Genomic DNA, 10,263 nt, shown 5'->3' on the forward strand with positions numbered 1-10,263 from the left:
CTTTTACTCGAGGACGAGCAAACCTTCTAAGTTTGGTGTGGTAAAAGCATTGCTTTTTTTTTCCATAACCATTTATGGCACCTAAGGCCGGAGAAATCTCTAGAAAGAGGAAAGGAAAGACAAAAGCTTCCACCTCCAAGTCATGGGAGATGGAGAGATTTATCTCAAGGGTCCATAGCTCAGTAGTAGAGCATTTGACTGCACAACAAGAGATCATGAGCCTCAACAAGAGCATGAGGAAATTCCTCAACATGAAATCCCTGAGATGCCTCAAGGGATACATTTTCCTCCACACAACTATTGGGAGCAACTAAGGATAGGAGCACTAAAATCATTAGGGATGAAGCAACAAAGGCAAGGAAAAGACATAGAGGAGCTCAAGAGCACCATTAGTTCTTCAAGAAGAGGAAAACATCACCCTCACTAAGGTGGACCCATTCCTTAATCTCCTTGTTCTTATTTTCCTGTTTTTCGTTTACTATGCTTTATGTTTATGTTTGTGTCTTATTACATGATCATTAGTATTTAAGTGTCTATGCCTTAAAGCTATGAATGTTCTATGAATCCATCACCTCTCTTAAATGAAAACTGTTTTAATTACAAAAGAACAAGAAGTACATGGTTTCAAATTCATCCTTGAAACTAGTTTAATTATTTTGATGTGGTGACAATACTTTTTGTTTTTTGAATGAATGCCTGAACAGTGCATATGTCTTTTGAAATTTTTGTTTATGAATGTTAAATATGTTGGCTCTTGAAAGAATGATGAAAAATGAGAAATGTTATTAATAATCTGAAAAATCATAAAAATTGATTCTTGAAGCAAGAAAAAGCAGTGAATGCAAAAGCTTGCAGAAAAAAAAATTTTGAAAAAAAAATAGCAAAAAAAAAAAGAGAAAGGAAAAGAAAAAGCAAGTAGAAAAAGCCAAAAGCTTTTAAAACCAAAAGGCAAGAGCAAAAAGCCAATAGCCCTTAAAACCAAAAGGCAAGGGTAATAAAAAGGATCCAAGGCTTTGAGCATCAGTGGAGAAGAGGGCCTAAAGGAATAAAATCCTGGCCTAAGCGGCTAAACCAAGCTGTCCCTAACCATGTGCTTGTGGCGTGAAGGTGTCGAGCCAAAAGCTTGAGACTGAGCGGTTAAAGTCAAGGTCCAAAGAAAAAAAAAGAGTGTGCTTAAGAACCCTGGACACCTCTAATTGAGGACTTTAGCAAAGCTGAGTCACAATCTGAAAAGGTTCACCCAGTTATGTGTCTGTGGCATTTATGTATCTGGTGGTAATACTGGAAAATAAAGTGCTTAGGGCCACGACCAAGACTCATAAAGTAGCTGTGTTCAAGAATCAACATACTGGACTAGGAGAATCAATAACACTATCTAAAGTCTAAGTTCCTATACATGCCAATCATTCTGAACTTCAATGGATAAAGTGAGATGCCAAAACTATTCAAGAGGCAAAAAGATACTAGTCCCGCTCATCTGATTGGAGCTAAGTTTCATTGATATTTTGGAATTTATAGTATATTCTCTTCTTTTTATCCTATTTGATTTTCAGTTGCTTGGGGACAAGCAATAATTTAAGTTTGGTGTTGTGATGAGCGGATAATTTATACGCTTTTTGGCATTATTTTTACATAGTTTTTAGTATGATTTAGTTAGTTTTTAGTATATTTTTATTAGTTTTTAAATAAAAATCACATTTCTGAACTTTACTATGAGTTTGTGTGTTTTTCTGTGATTTTAGGTATTTTCTGGCTGAAATTGAGGGACTTGAGCAAAAATCAGATTCAGAGGTTGAAGAAGGACTGCAGATGCTGTTGGATTCTGACCTCCCTGCATACAAAGTGGATTTTCTGGAGCTACAAAATTCCAAATGGCGCGCTCTCAATTGCGTTGGAAAGTAGACATCCAGGGCTTTCCATGTAAAATTGCATAAAGGAAAACTTGCAGAAGAAGATTATCAGAAACTGAAATTTGCACAAGCTAAATTGAATTGCAACACTGAAATGTAAAAATGCAGAAAAATTAAAGTGTTTCAAAGAGAACTTTCTATTCTACCCTACTTCTACTCCTATTGCTCTCTAGCAGAGCCAGCCTCCTTAATGAAATGAAACTGATGCCTTTATATAGGCTTTACAAAATGAAAATGAAATTGAAATTGAAAACAAATTACAATTCAAATGAAATTCCTAATCTAATTGTTTCTTGTGCCTTTGAGTCATGTCAATGGGCTTTGCTTGCTTTGGGACTTCAATGAAATGGGTTGATTTGGATTTGGCCTTGAAATGGGTCAGGGGTGCAGGCTTAAATGATGCTCCCAATGGAGCGCTCAGTTTGCTTAAGTGAACACTACGTTCACTGCTCCAAGCATGCTTTCTCACGTGCTTCTTTGGTGGGCATTTGGTTCCCAGTGTTACATTAGTGAACAGCACGTTCACATTTTGAATGCTGCACCATTTGCTAATCCTTCCTCCCCAAGGCTTGAGAAGCACGAAAATGTTTAAAAAGAGAATGCTGCGCTATAATTTTTTAGCGCTACCCCAAATGTTGGCTTTTGAGTGTGGTTTTTGGGCCTTAAAGATGCTTATCATTTGTACTTCAATTTCATGCCAAATATAGATTTTTATATATCGTTAGAAAGCTCTGAATGTCATCTTTCTAACGCAACTAGAAGCGCATCAATTAGACATCTGTAACTCAAGTTATGGCCCTTTGAAGATGGCATGGTTGGTGTGAGAAATCGTGATCATTCCTTCCTTGGTAACGGCGCTAAAAACTCAATACGCACGTTCATGTTCTTAATTCTGTTTCACAACTTCGTACAACTAACCAGCAAGTGCACTAGGTCGTCCAAGTAATAAACCTTACGTGAGTAAGGGTCGATCCCATGGAGATTGTCGGCTTGAAGCAAGCCATAGTCACCTTGTAAATCTCAGTCAGGCGGATTCAACTGATTTTATGAATTGATAAGTAAAAGATAAATAAAATATAAAATAGGATAGTGGTACTTATGTAATTCATTGGTGAGAATTTCAGATAAGCGTATAGAGATGCTTTCATCCCTCTGAACCTCTGCTTTCCTGCTGTCTTCATCCAATCCTTCCTACTCCTTTCCATGGCAAGCTGTATGTTAGGCATCACCGTTGTGAATGGCCACCTGTCCTCTCAGTGAAAATGGTCCAATGCACTGTCACTGCATGGCTAATCATCTATCGGTTCTCGATCATACTGGAATAGGATCCATTGATCCTTTTGCGTCTGTCATTACGCCTAGCACTCACGAGTTTGAAGCTCGTCACAATCATTCAATCCCTGAATCCTACTCGGAATACCACAGACAAGGTTTAGACTTTCCGGATTCTCAAGAATGGCCATCCATGGGTTCTAACTTATACCACGAAGATACTAATAACTCAGACTCGGTCCCCTGTATTAGATATCCAAGAGATATCCATTCAATCTAAGGTAGAACGGAAGTGGTTGTCAAGCACGCGTTCATAAGTTGAGAATGATGATGACTGTCATGATCATCACATCCATCATATTGAAGTGCGAATGAATATCTTAGAAGTGGAATAAGTTTAATTGAATAGAAAAATAGTAGTACTTTGCATTAATCTTTGAGGAACAGCAGAGCTCCACACCTTAATCTATGGTGTGTAGAAACTCTACCGTTGAAAATACACAAGTGATAAATGTTCAGGCATGGCCGAGTGGCCAGCCCTCACAAAAGTCTAAGATTGCCTAAAACTAATCAAAGATGATCCAAAGATATTCCAAAGATATAAACATAATAGTAAAAAGTCCTATTTATACTAAACTAGTTACTAGGGTTTGCAGAATTGAGTAAATGATGCAGAAATCCACTTCTGGGGCCCACTTGGTGTGTGCTTGGGCTGAGCATTGAGCTTTACACATGTAGAGGCTTCTCTTGGAGTTGAACGCCAGTTTGTAACCTGTTTCTGGCGTTTAACTCCACTTTGCAACCTGTTTCTGGCTTTTGACTCCAGAATGCAGCATGGAACTGGCGTTGAGCGCCAGTTTACGTCGTCTATCCTTATTCAAAGTATGGAGTATTATATATTACTGGAAAGCCCTAGATGTCTAATTTCCAACGCAATTAAGAGCGCGCCATTTGGAGTTGTGTAGCTCCAAAAATCCGCTTTGAGTGCAGAGAGGTCAGAATCCAACAGCATCTGCAGTCCTTTTTCAGCCTAAATCAGATTTTTGCTCAGGTCCCTCAATTTCAGCCAGAAATTACTTGAAATAACAGAAAAACACACAAACTCATAGTAAAGTCCAGAAATGTGAATTTTATTTAAAAACTAATAAAAATATATTAAAAACTAACTAAATTATACTGAAAACTATGTAAAAACAATGCCAAAAAGCATATAAATTATCCGCTCATCACAACACCAAACTTAAATTGTTGCTTGTCCCCAAGCAACTGAAAATCAAATAGGATAAAAAGAAGAGAATATACTATAAATTCCAAAATATCAATGAAACGTAGCTCCAATTAAATGAGCGAGACTTGTAGCATTTTGCCTCTTGAATAGTTTTGGCATCTCACTTTATCCATTGAAGTTCAGAATGATTGGCATCTATAGGAACCTAGAATTCAGATAGTGTTATTGATTCTCCTAGTTCAGTATGTCGATTCTCGAACACAGCTACTTTATGAGTCTTGGCCGTGACCCTAAGCACTTTGTTTTCCAGTATTACCACCAGATAAATAAATGCCACAGACACATAACTGGGTGAACCTTTTCAGATTGTGACTCAGCTTTGCCAAAGTCCCCAATTAGAGGTGTCCAGGGTTCTTAAGCACACTCTTTTTTTTTACTTTGGACCTTGACTTTAACCGCTCAGTCTCAAGTTTTCACTTGACACCTTCACGCCACAAGCACATGGTTAGGGACAGCTTGGTTTAGCCGCTTAGTCCAGGATTTTATTCCTTTAGGCCCTCCTATCCACTGATTCTCAAAGCCTTGGATCCTTTTTTATTACCCTTGCCTTTTGGTTTTAAGGGCTATTGGCTTTTTGCTCTTGCCTTTTGGTTTAAAGAGCTTTTGGCTTTTTCTGCTTGCTTTTTCTTTTTCTCTTTTTTTTTCGTTATATTTTTTTTCTTTTTTGCAAGCTTTTGTATTCACTGCTTTTTCTTGCTTCAAGAATCATTTTTATGATTTTTCAGATTATCTAATAACATTTCTCCTGTTCATCATTCTTTCAAGAGCCAACATATTTAACATTTATAATTAACAACTTCAAAAGACATATACATAGTTCAAGCATACATTCAGGAAACAAAAAGTATTGCCACCACATCAAAACAATTAAACTAGTTTCAAGGATGAATTCGAAACCATGTAGTTCTTGTTCTTTTGTTTTTAAAACATTTTTCATTCAAGAGAGGTGATGGATTCATATGCATAACTTTAAGGCATAGACACTTAGACACTAATGATCATCTAGTAAAGACACAAACATAATTAAACATAAAGCTCAAAAGTCAAAAATAGGAAAATAAATAAACAAGGAGATTAAGGAGTGAGTCCACCTTAGTGAGGGTGGCGTCTTCCTCTTCTTGAAGAACCAATGGTGCTTTTGAGCTCCTCTATGTCTCTTCCTTGTCTTTCTTGCTCCTCCCTCATAGCTCTCTGATCTTCTCTAATTTCATGGAGGATGATGGAATGCTCTTGGTGCTCAATCCTTAGTTGTCCCATATTGGAACTTAATTCTCCTAGGGAGGTGTTGGTTTGCTCCCAATAATTTTGTGGAGGAAAGTGCATCCCTTGAGGCATCTCAGGGATTTCATGGTGGGGAATTTTCTCATGATCCATGATCTCTTATTTGCTCCATCCTTTTCTTATTGATGGGTTTATCCTCTTCAATGAGGATGTCTCCCTCTATGTCAATTCCAGCCGAATTGCAGAGGTGGCAAATGAGGTGAGGAAAGGCTAACCTTGCCAAATTGGAGGACTTGTCAGCCACCTTGTAGAGTTCTTGAGGTATGATCTCATGAACTTCCACTTCCTCCCCAATCATGATGCTATGGATCATGATGGCCCGGTCTACAGTAACTTCAGACCGGTTGCTAGTAGGAATGATTGAGCGTTGAATGAACTCCAACCATCCTCTAGCTACTGGTTTGAGGTCAAGCCTTCTTAGTTGAACCGGCTTGTCCTTTGAGTCAATTTTCCATTGAGCTCCTTCCACACATAGGTCCATGAGGACTTGGTCCAACCTTTGATCAAAGTTGACCCTTCTTGTGTAGGGGCGTGCGTTCTCTTCCATCATTGGCAAGTTGAACGCCAGCCTTACATTTTCCGAACTTAAATCTAAGTATTTTCCCCGAACCATAGTAAGCCAATGCTTTGGATTTGGATTCACACTTTGATCATGGTTCCTTGTGATCCATGCGTTTGCATAGAACTCTTGAACCATTAAGATCCCGACTTGTTGAATGGGGTTGGTGAGAACTTCCCAACCTCTTCTTTGAATCTCAAGTCGGATCTCCAGATACTTATTCCTTTTGAGCTTGAAAGGAACCTCAGGGATCACTTTCTTCTTAGCCACAACTTCATAGAAGTGGTCTTGATGGACCTTTGAGATGAATCTCTCCATCTCCCATGACTCATAGGTGGAAGCAATTGCCTTCCCTTTCCTCTTTCTAAAGGTTTCTCTGGCCTTAGGTGCCATGAATGGTTATGGAAAAATAAAAAGCTATGCTTTTACCACACCAAACTTAAAATGGTTGCTCGTCCCCGAGCAAAAGAAGAAAGAAAGAAGTAGAAGAAGAAGAGAAATGGGGGAGAGGGAGAGAGTATGTTTTGGCCAAGGGGAAGAAGAGAGGGTTTTGTTGTGTGAAAATGAAGAGGGAATGAGGGTTTTATATAGGAGTGGGGAGGGGTTTAGGGTTCGGCCATTTAGGGTTGGGTTTGGGAGGGAAATTATTTTGAATTTAAAGGTAGGTGGGGTTTTTGGAGAAGAGAGGATGGATGTGATTGGTGAAGAGGTGATGGGGAAGAGTGATTGAGTTGATTGGTGAGGGGTATTTGGGGAAGAGAGTTATGGAAATGTGTGAAGAGGAGAGAAGAAGTAGGTGGGGATCCTGTGGGGGGATTTGGATCCTCTAAAGTTTGAAGTTCACTTTAGAGAGTAAAGTGTGATCTTCTACCCTTGAATAGTTTCTCTTTCATATTTATTCTTGGTCCCACCTATGAAATCAATGGTGAGAGATCACACTTTACTCTCTAAAGTAAAATTCAAACTTTAGAGGATCCAAATCCCCTGTGGGGCCCACAGATCCTGAGGTGTTTGAGGATTTCTCATCCCTGCACCTTTTAGACGTGTAAAACGCCCTATATATGCAATCCTGGCATTTAACGCCAGACTACAGCATGTTTCTAGCGTTAAACGCCTTTTCCTTGCTTGTTTTCGGCGTTCAACGCCAATCTAAAGCATGTTTCTGGCGTTGAACGCCAGCTTTTCTCTAGGAGCAATCCTGGCATTTAAACGCCAGACTGCTGCTTGTTTCTGGCATTTAACGCCAGTTTCATGCTCTGTTCTGGAGTTAAACGCCAGCCAGATGCTCCTTACTGGCGTTTAAATGCCAGTAAGCCCTTCCTCCAGGGTGTGCTATTTTCAATGCTATTTTTCATTCTATTTTCGATTTTTCAGTAGTTTTTGTGACTCCACATGATCATCAACCTAATAAAACATGAAATAACAAAAAGAAAATAAAATAAAAATGATTAAATAACATTGGGTTGCCTCCCAACAAGCGCTTCTTTAATGTCAATAGCTTGACAGTGAGCTCTCATGGAGCATCATAGATAATCAGAGCAAGGTTGGGACCTCCCAACACCAAACTTAGAGTTTGGTTGTGGGGGTTCAACACCAAACTTAGAGTTTGGTTGTGGCTTCCCAACACCAAACTTAGAGTTTGACTATGGGGGCTTTGGTTAACTCTGCAGTGAGATAAGCTTTTCATACTTCCTCTCCATGGTTACAGAAGGAGATCCTTGAGTTTTAAACACAAGGTAGTCCTCATTCAGTTGAAGGACCAACTCTCCTCTGTCCACATCAATCACAGCTCTTGCTGTGGCTAGGAAGGGTCTTCCAAGGATGATGGATTCATCCTCATCCTTCCCAGTGTCTAGGATTATGAAATCAGCAGGGATGTAAAGGCCTTCAACCTTTACTAACACGTCCTCTACTAGTCCATAAGCCTGTTTTCTTGAGTTGTCTGCCATCTCTAATGAGATTCTGGCAGCTTGCACCTCAAAGATTCCCAGTTTCTCCATTACAGAGAGGGGCATGAGGTTTATCCCTGACCCAAGGTCACATAGAGCCTTCTCAAAGGTCATGGTGCCTATGGTACAAGGTATTAAGAACTTTCCAGGATCCTGTTTCTTCTGAGGCAATCTCAGTTGATCCAGATCACTCAGTTCATTGGTGAGCAAGGTAGGTTGATGAGCGGATAATTTATACGCTTTTTGGCATTGTTTTTAGTATGTTTTTAGTAGGATCTAGTTACTTTTAGGGATGTTTTTATTAGTTTTTATGTTAAATTCACATTTCTGGACTTTACTATGAGTTTGTGTGTTTTTCTGTAATTTCAGGTATTTTCTGGCTGAAATTGAGGGACTTGAGCAAAAATCAGTTTCAGAGGTTGAAGAAGGACTGCTGATGCTGTTGGATTCTGACCTCTCTGCACTCAAAGTGGATTTTCTGGAGCTACAGAACTCCAAATGGCGCGCTTCCAATTGAGTTAGAAAGTAGACATCCAGGGCTTTCCAGAAATATATAATAGTCCATACTTTGCCCAAGTTTAGATGACTCAAAAGGGCGTTGAACGCCAGTTCTACGCTGCAGTCTGGAGTTAAACGCCAGAAACACGTCACAAACCAGAGTTGAACGCCAAAAACATGTTACAACTTGGCGTTCAACTCCAAAAGAAGCCTCTTCACGTGTAAACTTCAAGATCAGCCCAAGCACACACCAAGTGGGCCCCGAAAGTGGATTTATGCATCAATTACTTACTTCTGTAAACCCTAGTAGCTAGTTTAGTATAAATAGGACTTTTTACTATTGTATTTACATCTTTAGTTTCATCTTGGGATCATTTTGGATTATCTTTTGATCTATTGATCACGTTTGGGGGCTGGCCATTCAGCCATGCCTGAACCCTTCACTTATGTATTTTTCAACGGTAGAGTTTCTACACTCCATAGATTAAGCTGTGGAGCTCTACTGTTCCTCATGATTTAATACAAAGTACTACTGTTTTTCTATTCAATTCAACTTATTCCGCTTCTAAGATATCCATTCGCAGCCAAGAACATGATGAATGTGATGATTATGTGACGCTCATCATCATTCTCACTTATGAACGCGTGCCTGACAAACACTTCCATTCTACATGCAACAAGCTAGAATGAGTATCTCTTAGATATCTAATACAGAGGACCGAGTCCGAGATATTAGAATCTTCGTGGTATAAGTTAGAACCCATGGATGGCCATTCCTGAGATCCGGAAAGTCTAAACCTTGTCTGTGGTATTCCGAGTAGGATCTGGGAAGGGATGGCTGTGACGAACTTCAAACTCGCGAGTGCTGGGTGTAGTGACAGACGCGAAAGGAGGGTGAACCCTATTCCAGTATGATCGAGAACCTCCAGATGATTAGCCGTGCCGTGACAGAGCATTTGGACCTTTTTCACAGAGAGGATGGGATGTAGCCATTGACAACGGTGATGCCCTATATAAAGCTTGCCATGGAAAGGAGTAGGAAGGATTGGATGAAGACAGCAGGAAAGTAGAGGTTCAGAGGAACGAAAGCATCTCTATACACTTATCTGAAAGTCTCACCAATGAATTACATAAGTATTTCTATCTTTATTTTCTGTTTATTTATTATTATTATTCGAAAACTCCATAACCATTTGATATCCGCCTGACTGAGATTTACAAGGTGACCATAGCTTGCTTCATACCAACAATCTCCGTGGGATCGACCCTTACTCACGTAAGGTTTTATTACTTGGACGACCCAGTGCACTTGCTGGTTAGTTGTATCGAAGTTGTGACAAATTATGAATTAAGATTAGAGCACCAAGTTTTTAGAGCCATTACCAGGGATCACAATTTCGTGCACCAAGTTTTTGGCGCCGTTGCCGGGGATTGTTCGAGTTTGGACAACTGACGGTTCATCTTGTTGCTTAGATTAGGTAATTTTCTTTTTGTTTTATTTTCAAA

Source organism: Arachis ipaensis, chromosome B3 (assembly GCF_059453495.1).
Source record: "Arachis ipaensis isolate K30076 ecotype BB chromosome B3, ASM5945349v1, whole genome shotgun sequence".
Taxonomy (NCBI): domain Eukaryota; kingdom Viridiplantae; phylum Streptophyta; class Magnoliopsida; order Fabales; family Fabaceae; genus Arachis; species Arachis ipaensis.